This window comes from Grus americana, chromosome 3 (genome assembly GCF_028858705.1).
Source record: "Grus americana isolate bGruAme1 chromosome 3, bGruAme1.mat, whole genome shotgun sequence".
Lineage (NCBI taxonomy): Eukaryota > Metazoa > Chordata > Aves > Gruiformes > Gruidae > Grus > Grus americana.
In genome coordinates, this window is record NC_072854.1 from 87,749,992 (window position 1) to 87,769,126 (window position 19,135).

Consider the following 19,135-nt stretch of genomic DNA (forward strand, 5'->3'; position numbering starts at 1 on the left):
TCCTGCAACCATTTCCTTTGAGTCATGGCTGCATTCAGCTACTGCAATGCATTTTTTCCCAGTGTTATTCTTGAAGGCCAGCTGAAACTTCTTGTTATTTCAGGATACTGCAGCTGGGCTGCTGAGGGGAACAGGTTGGTATGCACAGTCTACCTTTGCTTCATCAACTGCCCTGGTTCCCAAACATTTCTGGATGCAATTACAGGCAACTGGAAATTGGTGCAGTGAGCCGAGACAGATGCAACGTTCATGCCGTTTTTCTGAAAGACAAGGAGCAGAATTAGCCTTCCCCTGTCAGTCACCCAATCCTGAAATGACACAGCACAGTGGAACAGCATATGGCTGAAGTGTATGCTGCAGTCCTGCAACTTCCAATTAAGATATTAATGGGGTGGGGAGGGGAGGTTTGTGCATCTTTAGGGCACACCATTCAAGGACACAGGAAACAGAAGGACGCATAGTATAGCAGGAGGTCAGTAATGTATTCTGCCTTTTTGGTTTTGGAGTGGTTTTTTTTTTTAAACAGAACATGATCTGGGGTGCCACTAGGCAGCATGTTAGAGGGGACAGTCTGACAGCTCCACATGGGATAGCATCCTGTTGCCTACTAAAATGGGTCCATTCTCTTGATAATCAGAAAACAAGCTCACCTGCCCTCTGCAGAGGCAAACAAAGACAGCAGTACCCATCTCACGGTGCCCTTAGTTTTCAGTTCTTGAGCTCACCCTTCTGCGGACTGCTGCCCCCCAAGAAAACATCACCTTAAGAAGCCAGGCACATTCCCTTTTGAAAACATAATTCATTTTGTTCACAAACGAGATTGCTTTTGCATTGTTTTAGCCTAGTTTCTCCTATACTTACAGAATGCAACTAATAACAGCTGAGCAATACTCACCCCCTTATAACTTATTAGTTAGCAACACATGTCCCTCACAAGAATTGCTACTGGGTTTTTTGCTGTTTGTTTTTTTCAGCAGAATAGGATTTATTTCTTGTTACCACAGAACAGCTGAAGAATACATGATGTCAACTCTTGTCTCATGACGCAAACTAGTCCGAGAAAAATGTCACTGCGAGATTAAAAATACTCCTGAATCGCAAAACTAAAACTAAATAAAAGCTCTGTCCTTCTCTATGACATGTTAACAATTTTTTTTTTCATCTGGTATGTATGACAACCATTAATAAAGCACATTTTTTTAACTAGAAATGACACTTAATTGACTCTGGCAGAAGTTAAGACAGAACTCTTGTAATGTTCAACTCCCTTAAAATCCATACACATATAAAAGATATCTGTCAGCAGAAAGAGAAACAGCTGGTAAAGTCTTTTTTTATCAAATAAATCTTTCCTCCTGCAAATGTGTGTCACATGATCAGATAACTGTTCCACTATACTCTGTATGCTTTAAATTAATTCTGAGCCACCAAAACCATTTCATAGAAAATTCTATGATCACAGAGACGAATGATGTAAAACATAGTCAGTTATTCATAGCAACTGCAGCTGACATATATATTTTTTGTGCAGTGTCTTACAACGGAATGTGGAAGACTGCAATACCGCCTAATATTTTCTTAATAAAATCCATAATGTAGATTTTTTTTCAGGTCAGGAATACATATAACAACAGCATATGTAAACTTTATATTCTATATCATATATTCAAAATGGAGGGCTTTTTTTGACAGCTGAATCTGCACAGCTTTTTCTGAGCCTGACTCAACCTTCATGTTTTCAGTTCTTCATAGTCATTTTGTTTCTCATTAGCAAGTTCATTTCTTGGTTGGCAGAGTAATCATCAAATGCATCAAGCGTCAATAGCCAGACCAAGCAAATAATTATTTCTTAGACACGTACAGAGCTTTAGACACTAGCTATAATCTACAGAAGTAGCTTTAAACACTTCAGCACTATAATTAAGAGACTGGTTCCCAATTTAAGACCTCTAAAATTGAGCATCTTCCAGCTACATAGTGACCCATATTGATCATTCAAATTCTGCTAGACAGTTCCCAATAAAACACATCTATCATTTGAAGGTAACTTCACATTTCAATGTTGAATATGCTTTCTAGTCTGCCAGAAAGATAACCATGAGCACTAAGGGTATGTTTACGTCTGGGGGAGAACCTGCAGATTAAAACCAGTGTCTGAACACAAGGAACCAACCCCAGCTTACACAATCAGTGTGATTGGACTCCTTCCTCATCCTTCTGTTTTGAAATTTCTGTTCCTTCCCCAGCTGGGCTGGGTTTTTTGAGTAACCCTCCAGAGCTAACCTCCAGAAAAACGTCAGCCAGCCAGTGTGATAGGATGGGATCAATCATGAGGAAGGAACAAAGAGATTTAAATACAACTGCATCAACCGTAACAAAAATAACTTATCAAAATCTTCACTCGCTATTAGAAAAAAAAAAGGGGGGGGGAGGGGGCACCTCTGAAAATATAAATATCATCTTCCATTAATCTCTTCCATTACTTAAAAACTCTCAGCATTTGGCTATTTAATATAAAAAACATTCAGAGAAACAGTTTAATGTTTCTTTTGGTACCAAGACCTTCCTTGTACATACACTGTACATAAATCAGGCTTTGAAATAAAAACTTGATTTTCTAAACGCTGAAATCCATATCCAGAGTCCAAGTTTTAACCAGAACTAACTTTAACAAATTAACGGTTTAATAATCCTATGGTCCTAAAAAATGCTGCAGGCTTACTGTTTCAGGTCTTCTGCAAATAAGAAGAAGAATTTACAAGGGAAAAGCAAGAAGTTAAAGGGGTTAAATAAAAATGCAGTATCAAAATATACGGAGATCTAAAGGATTTATTTTGCTTGTGCCAGGCATATGAAATGCACATTTCACCAGTGGTGTAACAGATGTTCTGAGTTCTCATGTACTCTTGAAGTATAATTTTCTAATTCACCGCAGCATCTTATGGAAACGAAATAGCAATAGTAAGCATTCATTTCCTGAAACTTCAGTTCATATCCTGAAGATCACAAATGAAGTGAAACAGTTCAATCCTACAAGATGATACATCTGCACCTTATGTCCAATGTCTATTCACTTCAACAGGAGTAGACACACCTACACACCTCCTAAGGTCAGACCTTGCATTCACAGGGAAAAAAGAGCTACAAACTTAACACTCGCTGAAAAAATCTGTTTGCAACTGCAAAGACTTCTTCAAAACAGAGTATGACTTCAAATTTCAGATTAGCTAAGGCATGTGGAAGGCATCAATGAAAATTAATAATGTAGAGCACCAGCTCCTATTCTCTTGGAAAGAGATACACAACTGTACCCTGGCTGCCTAAAAAACAAAACCAAAGCATCATCAAGCTGTAGTTAATTTAATTTTGGTGGTTTTCAATTGCTTTTCTTGTTGCTGGCCATTTTGCAAGTGGGTAGACAAGCTTCATCTATTATTTTGCCTTTTTTTAAAAAAAAAAAAAAATACACTTTATCTATCTATATACACACAGAGAGAAATTCAACACCCGTCAAGAAGGATAGCATTGTCTAAGTCCTAGGTTCTATAGCCCTAAGTAACAGATCTGTCACTAGCACAACTGAGGAAAAAATACTAAGCATATCCAATATATAGTAACAACATTCTGACACTTGTGGAATGCTTTTCTCTTCCCAAACACAGACCATTTGCAGTCTGCAATTCTGATGTGATTAAAAACACTCAAATAGTTCAAAACCACAAATATGATACCATATGTAAATATTCAGTCTTCCCCACACAAAGGGAAAAGGGTGCCTTCCATATCACTAATTCCTACAGACTCAGACACACTTCTAAACCAGAAGTTAAGCACAATTAAACCTGGTGGCTTCAGCAGAAAAATGAGAACTATGTAAGAGAATGTTTTTGATCAATTTGCTATTCATATCCTTGAGAGTTAGTTTCTAACTCGTTACTCACGTTTACAACATGTTGATACATCCTACCTAAATAGTGTTTCTGTGTCTGGCATTGACCTTTTCAATGAGTATCTTTTTGGTGAAACTGAATGTGCAATTAAAAAACCTGAGCACACTACTAAGCCTTTTTAGAACCATCAACTTTTTTTGTGTTGAGTATTTAGAGCGAGTTTAGGGAAAAAGTAAGACAAATGCAACTAAAAGTTGTTGCTTAGGGGAAAAAAAGCAAACAGAATAGTGTTTTTGTCTGACATAGAAAAGTAATTATTTTTTTCCTGGATAATTCTTGTGTTAGGCTAATTCTAGAAATAAAGCAAAGTTGTTATAAGTGGGGCTTTTTCCAGACATATTGACTTAAAAAAAAAAAAAAAAATCACACTAACTAGGGATTTTCTTACTTATTTGAGCAATGATGTCTTTTATAAAGGCTTTTTTTTGCTTTTTTTTCAATATTTCAACTTCATTTTTAATTTAATTTAAAGTTGGTTGGGAAATAACTTGTCAAAAATAAGAACTAAATTGTTTAGAGGCTGTTAAAACATAATTTTCTATTTATTTCAGCTACAAAATAAGTTCAAGAGAACATATTGTTCTTCCAATTAAAATTAACCCAACTTTTTTATTGCTTAAGAAGCATCATATGCATAAAACCAAAACACATATGAACAAAAAAAAAAGCACTTTTGGAAATTACTTATTCTAGGAGACATAAGAGTTAAAAAAAAAATAAAGCTTTTTTTCTCTCTTTATTAGAAATTCTGATAGATAATTTGAGGAGTGAGTCCACAGAGATTTTGTTGTTCCTGATTGTGAACTCACATCCCCAGCAGCAGTAAACAAGACATACACACGTCAAGGAGAGACTTTACTTCATAGGCACAAGCCTGGGAAAAATAGGCATCATTTATTTCCACCAGTTGGAATGAATACCAAGGACTCCTTGGAAGATAAAGCCAAAATGTCTGCTCTACTAAAAGCTACTAAGTTTGTGGCAAACTTGGAAGCATTTCAAAGCTGAGAAAAGTTTCTAACCTTGTCTGCTTGCAGAATGGGGCAGGATGGCAGGGAAGGAGGAGATTTCTGTTGCAGAGACCTGGGGGAAAGCACAGCCTGGGATGACATTACTAAGCCTACAACCACCGATTAAACATTGTCTTAAGGCAAAAATTCTGCACAATGAGCTTATGCATGCATTACGGTGTGTAGCTAAGTCATTATCTGCAATAAACTGATAACCATTCATTAACTTCTGAGCATAAGAGACAACTGGCAAGCTATTTCATGCCTCGAAGAATTTACAGCAAAAGGGAGAGAGGTAAACACACAGTGCAGGTGACTTTGTATCTGGAAAATAAAATGAATATTTAAAAATGCCGTTACCTTCCAGCTGTAAAATGGATCGACATTGAGATGTCCCAACAAATGCAGTTTTTAAAACTGATACTGAATCCTTATGTGCTATTGAGCAGAAAAGTAAGCAGAATCTTTCAATTAATAACAAACAGCTATTAGTAAAGTACTTTTTAGTAGAAATGAATTTTATAATTAAAGCCTATATGAACATATGAGAATGAGTACTAAATACATGTTTCACAAGCAGCCCTAACTACAAGGGTCATAAAATAGTACATGTACAGACAGTTACAGCTTATAAGACTCCATGAGGGGAGGTTAAAAATAAGATATGAAAATTAAAAATTAATAAGTCTACAGTACAGTTATTCTGAACAGACGTATTCCCAAAGTCACAACTCCCAAGGCAGTCTCCAAGGACAAGAAATTTGTCTCCATAATTATTTCTGAAGCACTTGGGAGTTCTGCAGATTATTTCATCTGCCTCAAAGCAGATTAACAACAGAAGGAAGGCTGCAGGAGAAGTGACCAGAGCCCTACACCAGCTCCCCCAACAGAAAGCCAAACATAACTGTATTCTGTGCACACGAAACACTGACATTGCTGAGAGCTACCTAGTCAAAGGCAGAAAGTGTCCTTTAGTAATTCAATTCCTCCTGAGACTCAGGAACAAGAGAAGAGGCTAAAACCAACTCTGAAACAGGATCTTCAGAATTGCAGGTAACATCGATGTTCATCGGTACGGACCATGATACCTATGTGCTCTTCCACCACCAGGCAGCATAATCACCCAAATGACACCATGCAAACAGCCCGAGGCTCTCCAGCTGCATCTCTAGTGTTGATGCTTCCAGCCCACAGCTCTCCTGGACAAAGACACAACTTTCTACAGCCCAGCCCAAAATCTAGTTCCCTCCACACCAGTTTGCATACAAGTTCTTAGAGATCTCTTCCATTAAGAAATCCTGTTCATTTAAAACACTTTTATCCTCTCCTTAAGGTGCTTCTCAACTTCAGGAAATTCAAATCTTGCACAGAAATTATTAATGTCTTGCCAGACCTGTATTTTCCACCTCCATTATTTTAAATATTCCCAAGAGTCACACAGAGGGGCCACAGTCTTATAGCTTTCCAGGGAAAACTGTAGGTCTCACCTTTCAAAATCTCTCTGAATTTTTACACATACATGCAAAAAAAAGCATGTTTCATAAACCTTCAGACCACGTATACATTGTTACTTCAGCTTCCATCTGCTAAATTCTCTCTTGAGAGAGATTCATATCACAATATCATCCATGGCAGAGCAGTACTTTAAAAAACTGACATGTTGTTCCTTTACAATCAGTTTTTCCCAGAAATATTTAATATCCCTTCTGCTTAGAAGAGCTCTCTAGGTTCTGTCTCCTGAGCACATCTCAGGTAAACAATTTTTCACACTGACGTTTTCTTTAGTCTGTTGTAATTCAGATTCTACTGTTCTATTACTCTATGGTATCAGTTAAGCTGCTGTTTTTCAACACGTACATTTTTTTCTTGGCCCAAGGACAAGCCAGTTTCACAGTTTTTGAAGCTGAAAGGAACCATCGTATGATCTAGCACCACAATATTCTGATCTGGCAAACTGCACAGACCATAAAGTTTTGCAAGGCAAAGCTTTCAACTCTGGCAGAATTAGGCCATATTTTAGCAATTTTAAAAAGATGTGTTAATTTTAAATATATGTATAAACCTGTTGGTGTTGGCCTTTTTCCTTGTGGTACTATTAAATTTATAGCAGATATGCCTTCAGCTGCCTATAATCACTTTTTAAGATGTTCAAGTGGGCTAAGGTCAAATATTGCCCTTAAGGTGATATACAAGCATATAATTAAAATATTTTCTATTTTACATGCTATCAACAACTTCTAAGTATATGGGTGAACACAGCAAACTTCAAATTTCTCTCAAATAGGTAAGCAATGAAAGACCTTATTCAATTTCACAGATGAAGCCAGTAACAAAACAAGGGCTCTAATACTCCAATTATGTATCTGAACTACAAGGTTATCCTTCATCTGTTGTGTTCCTCATACATGCATTAAAATACACACTGAGAATATCTTCAGTTTTATACATGAGCAAGACAAATTAAAAGTGAGGTGAGCGCTGCCATTCTTTGCTTTGATTGACCCCCTATCTAAAGTTGTTTCAAAAATTGTCTACAAAGGCTTGGTCTGGTGGCAGAAAGGGAGGAAAATGACAACTAACCCTTACAAGTGAGAAATCTTACAATAGCCTCTTCAGGTAAAAACATAAGTGACATGTATTATTGCAAAAGGAATTTCTATAAAGGCAGTGAACAGGAACAGAGGGTAAATCTTTCCTGAAACACTGAATAAAACAAACGCCATAAAAATAAAACTACTTAAGTCTTGATAAATTGAGTAACTACCTTATCAATAAGAAGTTAGTTGAATACATATCTCAGCACAAACACACACACCACTTCCCATACATTTATTTATTTTTAATCCTAAATCCTGTAAGGGCCATTAACTCAGCACAAGTGATTCCAGCCTGTGTTATATTTTATATATATGCAGCAGAATTCTTCAGTCAGCACACTGTTCAGTAGAAAGATGAGTCCAGTAAAACCACCCCACCTCAAATTTCCGCAAAGTCTTTAGTTCCAACCCCCCTCCCCTGTAGGGGGATCTAAACTGTAGAGATTCAGGAGTAAAAGAAGATAATGGTTTGGGTTGGAAGGGACCTTAAATAATGATAATCTAGATCCAACCCCCCTGCCATGGGCAGGGACACCCTCCAGCAGACCAGGTTGCCCAAAGCCCCATCCAACCTGGCCTTGAACACTTCGAGGGATGGGGCATCCACAACTTCTCTGAGCAATCTGTTCCAGTGCCTCACCACCAGCACAGTGAAGAATTTCCTCCTAACACCTAATCTAAACCTACCCTCCTTCAGCTTAAGGCCGTTACCCCTTGTCCAGTCACTACACTCCCTGATAAACAGTCCCTCTCCAGCCTTCCTGTAGGCCCCCTTCAGATACTGCAAGGCTGCAATAAGGTCTGCCCAGAGCCTCCTCTTCTCCAGGCTGAACAACCCCAACTCTCTCAGCCTGTCTTCATAGGAGAGGTGCTCCAGCCCTCTGATCAGCTTCATGGCCCTGCTCTGGACTCACTTCAACAGGTCCATGTTCTTCTTTTGTTGGGGACACCAGAGCTGAAGGCAGTACTCCAGATGGGGTCTCATGAGAGCAGAGTAAAGGTTTCGACTTACCAGAACACACAATAAGGCACTAACCACATTAAATAGTGTAATTTAATCAAAATGACTACAGAAGCAGCAAAGGCCATTAAGGCAGCAAAACTCACATCTGAGAAATATACAGACTTACTGCATATCTAATGAAATACAGGATATCTATTAGAAATGGCAAGATTAACTTGCTTCAGTAACTGTGTTGCTAAGAGCCTTTATAACTCTCTTGCTGTTACTATGCCCGACCTGTCACCCTTTGTAGGTCATCAGCACAATTCATCTACTATCTCAGCCACAGAAAGGGACATTCTTAGAGTAAGGGACACTATTCTGTGCTTATTTTGGGAGTAAAACCAAAACTATGATCTTTACAAGAAAACAACATCATTCTGTAATAGATTTTATTAAAGATAAGATACATTTCATTGCTATATCTGTTTTACACCTGATGCAATATATATCTTGTGTGGATTACTGCACAGCCTCTCTCTTTTTCCTGGGGCAAAAACTTCAGATAAATCTATCATCACATGTTGAGTTTCATACAGTATTTCAAGAAATTGTTTCCACAGCTATTCCATCTGTTGTACAGCAATATCAACTAATAAGATGGTTTTAATATGACAAATGGATAACATTTATAAATAGCTGAGTAGCCAGTCTCATTTGCTAGAAAAACGTAGACACTTAGGAACCTAAAACTCTGAAGTGGTTTTCTGTGCCACTGCAATTTTTCTTTTTAATCTTTCAGTCTGGTTTTGCTTCTCCAGAAATCTGGACTAAGATAATTTCAACAGCTAGAGGAGTTGGAGCCAATGCACCACAGAAATCAAAGAGAGCTACACAAAGTACAGACCCACATCAATACTCCCCCAATGCTCAGATTATCTGGATCCAGAATTTGATCAAAAAAATCTCTTTTTTTTTCAGAGGAAATTAAACTGCAGTGCACCAGCCTGGCACAAACCTTTCTCATCCCATACCACATTCAATAAAGATTCCTAGCACAATGATTTGCAAAGTGGTATTTGAATTTACTCCTCACATGCAGACAAGTTGCATAGAAATGGACGAGGTAACATTTGTGAGATATACTTTTACACACAGCAAGTGTTCCTCGGTACGCCACTTATCTCAAAAGGAGCTGCAAGCTCTATTTTTTTGACGGAAAATAGCAGCCAGGCCACAGCAAGAAGAAGAGGTGTTATAATTTGTCTTATCAGGGAGTAGTAGTACTTTAAAAAAAACCAAAACCAAAAACAAGACAGCACTCCAGTTTGAACCTTTATGTTAAAGCAAGCTACTTTCAAGCTTTTCTTGACAAATAAATAAAAACAAGTTTCTGGCCTTTGAGAAGCATGAAATACACTGAGCAAAAATTTTACTTGGAAAACATATAGTTGATTTCATGTTCAACGTTTCCTGAGACAAATCTTTCCTCTTTGAGGGCAATGCTTCACCAAACATGTTGTTTCAATTTCTCTTCCCCTGTTCTACTATATTCTTCCCACTACCAAGAATGCCACCACAGAAATCATCTTTTCAGGTAACTAGCATACACTCCTAGCAGCTGAATGAGCCATTTGAATTAAACTGTATGAATAAGTCATATTAATTTCAATTGTAGGAAAGGGCTTATAGTTGATAAGTGTTTTTACTCCTCCTTTCTCAGTTACGATCTTTTGTTCCTTTTCTGCATTTCTATATCACAACCACTCATAATCACACCCTCCTAAGTCCTTCTCAATACACTTGCTGGCTTTTTTCCTTGAATGCTGAAACCTGATGACACAGGCAGCACACAAACCCTACATGAATGCCCAGGCAAGCCCTCCCCAGTGAAGCTAAAAGTTGTATTTTCTGCTTATTGACTGCAGAATCCGGTGCTCTGATACTCAGAAGCCAAGAAGATAGTTCAGTTTAAAAAAATATTCAGTCTTTAATTTCATTTAAGCTTAAGCAATCAAGCTAATAGCAGAACAATCCCTCAGCTGAAGGCAGCTAGTAGCTAAGATGATAAACAGGAAAGCTAAATATTGCATGAACAGGGGATTACAGCTTGAGTTAGCATAGGAATTACTCACTGGTGTTCAACCAACTGTGCCACTTGGCACCGACCTTACAGTCATTGCAACGCCCTTGGGAATGATTCAGAATTTCACCTCGGCCTCTAAATAAAATCTCCCATTCAGCCGCAGAGGTGCGTTATGAGAATTACAATTGCAGGAATTAAGCACAGATCCTGAAATAAGTAACATCAGTGACAAAAATAAAGTCAGAAAAGTCAAGACACTCCTACGTAACGAAGACATCAGCCAAAAAGAAAATACTTTTTCTTTGTGGTAAAAACAACTGAAAGTGTCTGCAGTGTTTCTTCTACTAAACTGAAGCTAATAGTAGGAAGATGGGGAAGTAACATATGGCAGAAACACAACTGGGTAAAGGAATGAAGCTGGGGCCTGATTGCCCAGGACTGATCTGGGCTATAAGATGGAAAAAAATCCTCCTCCACACTAACAGGCCAGTCGGTCCTGCACTCCTGAAAGCCCTACTTCTCCTGAAGACACCTATAAGAGCTTGGAAATTCCCCTAACTGCCCTTTTTAAGGTTTCATTTTTAGCTACAGCAGACTAAAGGCTAGATACTACCACAAGGCACAGCCCTGACTGTCCAATCTTGACCCAGCCCTTCAGCTCCTCTCTCCTCCTACAATAATTTGATTCAAGGGCACTAAAAGATTTTGATATTTTGGTAAAGTATGTTTTCTGCCAGTTTATCTCTCTGCACCAGTATATCATAGGTCAGAAAAGCAGCAAAGCTGCCAAATGAGAAGCAGGAGCATGCAGGGAGGAGAGGAAGGACTCAGGGGAGCCGTAAGAATAACCTGCCCTTTCAGCAGCTTCTAGCCAGCACATCAGGCAGGCTGTCACATGGATCCATATCTCACTTCAAAACATGAATAGGTGGGGTGGAGAGACATGCCAAAAATTTTATAAGTCTCACCTATATAATTTTGAATAATTCAAAACAGCTATTGCAACTGGTTCTGAAGAAAACTGTAGATGCTTCAAGGGAAAAGAGCATCATCACATACATCATACAGCCAAAAGCATGTAGTGGCTTCTGAGTACAGCCACAATGAAAGCAACCACTAACAATTAATTAATTCCAACGCCTATGGACAAGATATCATCAATAGTTCTTAAAGAATTTAAATAATAAATTCCCTAATGCAGTGTAAAACTTTCAGCAACTTGCACAAAATTTAAAGCTTGCTTGGGAGATATCTGAAATTAATTGTGTCATTACATATTACATTAGCTAGAAGTTGCCCATATTTTAATCACTTATGTTTTCCCTTGTAGCGCTAATTTTAATTTTGTACTTGCACAATTACAATTCACCCTAAGAAAATGAATACTAAAGATAAACCAATTCACAAATTTATTTTCATGGCTTTATCATTTACCACAAGCAAAGAATACTCATGCAGAACATATTAATGTTTTAAAACATTAATACTATGGACTACACTATGCAGAAAAGAAATATAATATCAGGTGTGGATTGCAGCTATATAGTAAAGCCTAAATTCAGAAGAATTTACAAGATGACTACAACTTAAACTGTCAGTCACAGCTTGACAAGACAACAATTTTTATATAATACCTTTCAAATTACAGAGCAGCATAACCATGGAAATTGTAAACACAAAATCACAACACAGTAAGACCTTTAGGGACTTTTAAAGCATGGCCAAACTCAAATTTTCATTTTCCATAAGTGACACGGCAATCAACGCTTGACGTGGAAGAATTTATTTTTAACAATGCCTCCCTCTTTTCTATTTCTTCTATTATTAACATGGGCAAAGACAGGTTGGCAGCAGAAGGCATTAACAGCAGCCTCAAGACCGGAAAGCAGGGGAAGAAGGAAAGGAGGAGCTGGGCAAGGACCCACACCTTGCCTAAAGCAAGCCCAGAGCATCCAAAACAGTAAGGAGGCATGGAGCAAGGACCAAAATACCGCACAATGGAAAGGAGAGGGCTTACAGCAAACAGAACCTGGATTACATTCCCATAACAAATCTCCAAGAGAAAGAAACAGTTGGTCGAGGAAAACACCTACCAAGGGATATTCCTAGCAGGAACAGAGGATACTCCTGACCACCCTAAAGGATGCTGTGAGGGAGGCAAAACAAATCAACATGCAAACCAGAACAACTTGGTATGAATGCCAGAGCTTCCTCCTTCCCCACCTTCAACATGACTCTGAGCAGAAGGAAAGGAAGATGGAGTCTGTAAGTGTAATTTCTGCTACAGGCTTTATTCCTCTAGACAAGAAATTTCAGGGCCTTCTAGAGAAGAGATACTGCAGAAAAGCAGAGTCAATAGTCTATTCTCTTCACTCTCTCTTGCAGAAGGTTCTCCTGGCAGCATGGGACAGCAGCCTGGAAGCTACTTCTCATATCGCTCCAGCTGGAAGGAGGACAGAAAAAAAGCATTTCTATCCTGCTCTTTGTAAGGTTGCTTCAACCTTCACTACTGCCGTAAAATGGCATGGGGGAGGGAGAGTATCTTCTTAGAAAATGCTACTTTTTTTAGGCTATTAGTCATTCCACCACAGATAGAAACATTTCTGCCCTTGGTGGTGTGTGATATCTCAGGTCTTGGGAAACATTCTCACACATCTACATGGAACCTGAAATTCTGATGCATTGTATAGCTCATGTCCCACATACATTTTTGTTTCACATCCTTTGCCCTTACTTGCACAAAACCAGATATATCAAGAGACGAGAGCATTGCAATTGCACTTCTAACTCATTAGTCAGAAATGCTAGATCAAGTTATAGCATATAATTCCCAGGATTATCCTACCTTGGAATTACAAAAACATACCTGCCCCTAATAGTCACACTATTTCAACACTAATTACCACTAATCAGATATAATTTGTTTATATTCCTGTACTTCATACAAGATTATGCATCTCAAAACCTACTGGAAATCTGTCTGGAACTTTGACTGTCACTGAAGGGACATGAAACACACCATAACACCATACTTCTAACATATTAAAAACGTTATTGCCAAACTCATGGCACCAAGTCATGCTGACCAACTTTAATTCATTTACGTGGTAAGTATAAGAATTATTTTTTTATATATAAGTTCAAGGAATTTTAAAAACCTTATCATTCCAGTCTATTAACAATCATGGAAATATAATAGTCTACAAAAGAAAAAAAAAAGCTTTTTATATAAGCAAACTATAAAATGGGGGTATTGTTTTGTATCTAAAAAATATAATACTTAACAATCTTCATTTCATGAGAATTCATTGAAAGTCAACAATCAAATAATGTATCATCAAACAGTAGCTTTCCACATTTCAGCTTTCCTGTAGAACAAAGTACACCAGAAACACTTAGAGCAACAAAACAATGTGTTTTCAAGAAGCTAGCACAGTTTCAAAGCTATCTCTATATTAACCAGCAATAGAAGTATTTTTAAAGAGATAAATGAGGAGACAGTGTAGATTTTATAGCCTCATATAAGCTAAACTTCTACCTGTGTAAGAAAGAGCACCTCTTAGCTCACACCTCCTAATCACCCAGCACAGCTGGAAGCAGCAGAACTCGGGTGCTGTGCTAATGGAGATGCTCTCTTTGGCACTTAAGGAAACATCTTAGGTTTGTTGGTGAATCTATTGTGTTTGCGTGGCCAGGTTTTGGTAGCAGGGGGGCTACAGGGGTGGCTTCTATGAGAAACTGCTAGAAGCTTTCCCCATGTCCAACACAGCCAATGCCAGCCAGCTCCAAGACAGACCCGCCACTGGCCAAGGCCAAGCACATCAGGAACAGTGGTAGCGCCTCTGGGATAACGTCATTAAGAAGGGGGGGAAAACTGCTGTGGAAAGTAGCAGCAGAGAGAGGAATGAGATGCGAGAGGAACAGCCCTGCAGACACCCAGGTCAGTACAGAAGGAGGGGCAGGAGGTGCTCCAGGCACTGGAGCAGAGATTCCCCTGGAGAAGACCATGGTGAGGCAGGCTGTCCCCCTGCAGCCCATGGAGGTCTATGGTGGAGCAGATATCTACCTGCAGCCCCTGGAGGACCCCACACCAGAGCAGGCAGGTGCACCCAAAGGATGCTGTGACCCTGTGGGAAGCCCGCGCTGGAGCAGGCTCCTGGCAGGACCTGTGGCCCCGTGGAAAGAGGAGCCCACGACGGAGCAGCTCTGCCTCCCAGTTGCCAGTGAAAGAGGGACACTTGGAGGGTTAAGGGCCAGCTGTCCTCAGGCAGAGCTGCCCTAGTCCAAGCCAGGGTCACAGCGGTGGGAAGGGTCACGCAATCCACGCCCCTCATCACCCTCTCTGCTTCTATCTGCTTAAAATATTCCACACTGTGGTTATAACATAATGGTATATATGGTATATAAAGGTGCCATTAACTTAGGCACTCCATACTTTAACAATGGTACGCCAACTGCTATTATGATGATGATAGTAATATAATGAAATAATACTAATAATTAATAATAACAACAACAACATAAACCAGCAGCTAATGTAAGAGTGTGTCCATGCTGAAGACCTAGTACTGAATGCACAGTTCTGAATGTAGAGCTGTGTCCATTTGGCTATTTTTAAGCCAGCTGAAGCAGAGGAAGGAGCATACACTTACTGGCCTCTTTTAGCACTTTGTAATTGCCCAACTATTTACCAAATTCTTGCTTATATTTCCCATACTGCAGTAGTGTTTGCTGCCATGGCTAGTTTACCAACAGTCCTAACTTAAATGTTTTTCCTCTCTCTAGATACATTTACAAAAGCTGCAGTCATACAAACACACATTGATACTTCCCCTTATTCCATTACCAGAGTCTCAATCTCTGATCTTACCCAAACAAGAAACACTTATGTCCTTAAATTCATAGTCTATATATAATGTTGTACATTACCTATTCTCAAATATTGATTTTTCTTAAGCATCTCTTTCCTTTAAAGGCATAAGTAGTATAGCATTTGGAAATAGGCTAGTGTTACTTCTTTTTCCTACTTTCTCTGAGACACAGATTCTAGAAAGTTTGTTTGCTTGTTTCCCAAGTGTCAACCAGGACTTAAGTTTTCTTGCAGAGGATTCTTATAAATACAACTCATCACAAAATGTTCTGTGAAAAGCAAACAAACACCAAAGGTGTAATTGACTTTTACCCTCATTCTGACTCCCATTCTATAACAGACTGGGCATATTTTCAATTCAAAATCTGAAAGTCAGACCAAACAGTGCCATCACTATCACGTACCTTGCAGGAAACTCAATCAGCTGGGATTAATGGCCGATAGAACAATCCAATAGAACATCGAATACACAGAGGAAGAGAACTGCCAAGCACTAAGATGCCACTTCTGCATTCACTTATCGGACAAAGAACATCTTTAAAAGCCATGTAAAGATTTAACAAGCTGAGCAAACTGAGCAACACCACCAGACAAAACAGACAGCTTGATAAATCAGTGTGTGCAAGCAAACTTTGCAATGTTAAATTGTCCTACATTAAAAGTCAATACTGATTTAGGATTATTTTGCTAACTCAAGAATTAACTGTCTATTTCCAGATTTTAACAGAACTTCTAACCTGATCTGCTACATGAAAGCAAATTAAAACCATAAACCATAAAACAAAAAGGAATATTTAAAAAAGCACCAATTAATAACAGAAAAAGAGGTCAAACAAGTATTTTCCTTTAAGCTTAAAATTTTGCAAAGGAAGTTGAGAATATCAGTATTTTCTGATCTATTCTGATATCATCTATACTCTCATGTAACATTAACACCAAAACTCTAAACATATAAGCAACTCAAGTACTCCAGTGTTTGCAGTACTTTGATTTTTTTTTTTTTACGGAAATAAAAAATATCAATCATCATGCCCACTTGACCATACTAACTGCAAGCCTAGCTTCTGACCCTGACAAGACAATAGAGACTATAATCAAGAGTAATATCATTAATAACCTGGATGAATAAAATCTACAAGAAAAGAACAAGTATAGCTCCTGTGAAAGGATGGCCTCCTTTTCTAACTTGCCTGAGTTCTGTGAGGGTGTGAACACACATATGAATAAAGGGGACCCACTGAACATAACATAATTGTGGAAAGGCTAAATTAAGCTAAATTGCCAGGGACTGGAAGCAAGGTCATTTTATAAATTGATAGCCAGGTAAAGGATAGAGAAGAACAAAAAATAAAGTGTAATAGTCTCTTTCGAGACCAGAGAAAGGTGATGGAAGCCTTGGGGGATCACTGGCAATTAGCTTTATTCACCATCTAACAATGTCCAGCAGAATGGAAAATACAGTGAAATCCTCTAAGTTTGTAATTGAAACAGCTTTCTTTACCCCTCTCAATCCCACTACATAAACCTGTACTAAGCTGTACTGCCACTGACCCCACCTTAAAGAGCTATTAAAGCATGGAAGAAGCCAAACAGAAAATCTTTAGTTAATAGAAGAAGAATCTTTTATGTTGCTTTCCCCACTAAGTTGTTGGAAGAAGATGCTGGCCACTCAAATCTTGCCAAACTTCTGTAAAGGCGCAAACAGCATGTTTTCAGCCAGGCACTGACCCTGACACTGCAGATACTCTTTCACAAAGAAGGTGCCACCATGAAACATGTCATGTATTCTCTCAAGATGCTGCTTCCACAGAAATACACACTGTCGACAAACACTTTTCTTCTTTATCAGAATTTGTATTTCCAAGCAAACAGCTACACTATCATATTAAATTAGCTATGGCAGAATATTTTAGCCCAACCTTCTATAAAAAACATGAAGCTATTCATTAGAAAATACAGGATTATCTCTGAAGAAATGACAAAAGGGTAGACAGAAAATCTGCCATCTGATCTATGTACAATGTAGACCTAGTAACACTGACCAAAAATTTTAACTTCATGTTGTAGTTTAACCCCGCAGGCAGCTAAAACAGCCACACAGCCCTTCACTCACCCCACACACACACAGTGGGATGGGGGAAGAGAATCCGAAAAAATAAAAAAATTTAAAAAAAGGTAAAACTCCTGCATTAAGATAACAACAGTTTAATAGGACCAAAAAGGAAGATAATAATAATGATGATGATAAAAGAATACACAAAACAAGTGATACACAGCACAATTGCTCACCCTCCACTGACCAACGTCCAGCTTGTTTGGAGCCACAGTCGCACCCCTGGCCAGCTTCCCCCAAGGTATATACTGACCATGACATTATATGGTATGGAATAACCCTTTGGACAGTTTGGGTCAGCTGTCCTGGCCACGTTCCCTCCCAACTTCTTGTGCACCACCAGCCTCCTCACTCGTGGGGCAGTATGAGAAGCTGAAAACTCCTTGACTTGGTGTAAACATTGCCTAGCAACAACGAAAACATCAGTGTGTTATCAACATTATTCTCCTCCTAAATCCAAAACATAGCAGTATAGCAGCTACTAGGAAGAAAATTAACTCTATCCTAGCTGAAAACAAGATACTTCACTATTCAAATAGTACCAACAGCCCAATATGGTAAGGAAGGGATGTTAGTCTTTCTACTGGTAGATGTACTCTGTGTGTGTGTGTGCATATATATATAGATATATAACACTTCAGTATTTTAAATTCACAATAATATTCACTTTAATTGAGATAAGACTAAGCAGAACTACTGCACTAGCTGAGCTTTCCTCTCTGAATCAGAGCAGCACACTCTGCCCCCAACAGCCATCCTCACCCTGCTTGGGCACCTCAGACCCTCGCTATAAGGACTCAGCCAAGGTCACAGCACTATAGCAAGTCTGTGACCCCAAATCCTGCGAGACTGTGCTGCCTCTCAGCAGGCAGTCCAGAAAGAAGATACTCTGCACATCATTACCCATCTTCCTGCTCGCCCAGCACTTCTCACCCAGCAAAAAGTTGCATCCAACAACATTTACTACTACAAGTTGGGAGATGAAAGTAAGTACAGAATTACACTTCACAGTATAAAGCCTCAAACATTAATTTTGTATATAATAAGATTACTGAAATGCTAAAGCAATGTCAAGCACAAGACTTTTTTTTTTTTAAATTTGTGTTCCTGTGCTGCCACCTAAAGACCAAAGTGAACAACAGGAACAGTAGCAGACAATGCAACTGTTATCTGTAGTCCTGGATCACACTATGTATTAAATGAAGACCAGATTCATGACACAGTTCAATTCCACATCCCACTTCTGCAGTACTTCACCATTTTTCTATTTTCCATACATTAAAAAAACCCCAAACAACCTATGTATGGATATATGTATCACTAATTTAACAAAGTCCGTTGAATAAGAAGCCACTGCCTTTAATTAATAAGAAGAGAGTCAGCTTGCACAGTCTTGATCTATAAACTCTGTCTAGCCACAATACATTTTGCACTGGAAGCTAGATTGGTGGAAAATGATTTTTAACTTCCTTATTTAGCTTTTTTAATTTAACTGATATCACCATTTAGAAAAAAGAAAGTTTCACAAATGCATAACCTTTCATGATATCTCAGTTGGTAACACTT

The 19,135-nt window shown here is 38.6% G+C and overlaps 1 protein-coding gene across 3 annotated transcripts in view; it reads right to left on the reverse strand.

Moving 5' to 3' along the window:
• The window catches only part of SMYD3 (SET and MYND domain containing 3), a 425,811-nt gene that overhangs the window by 405,015 nt on the left and 1,661 nt on the right, over positions 1-19,135 (reverse strand). The window lies entirely within an intron of this gene.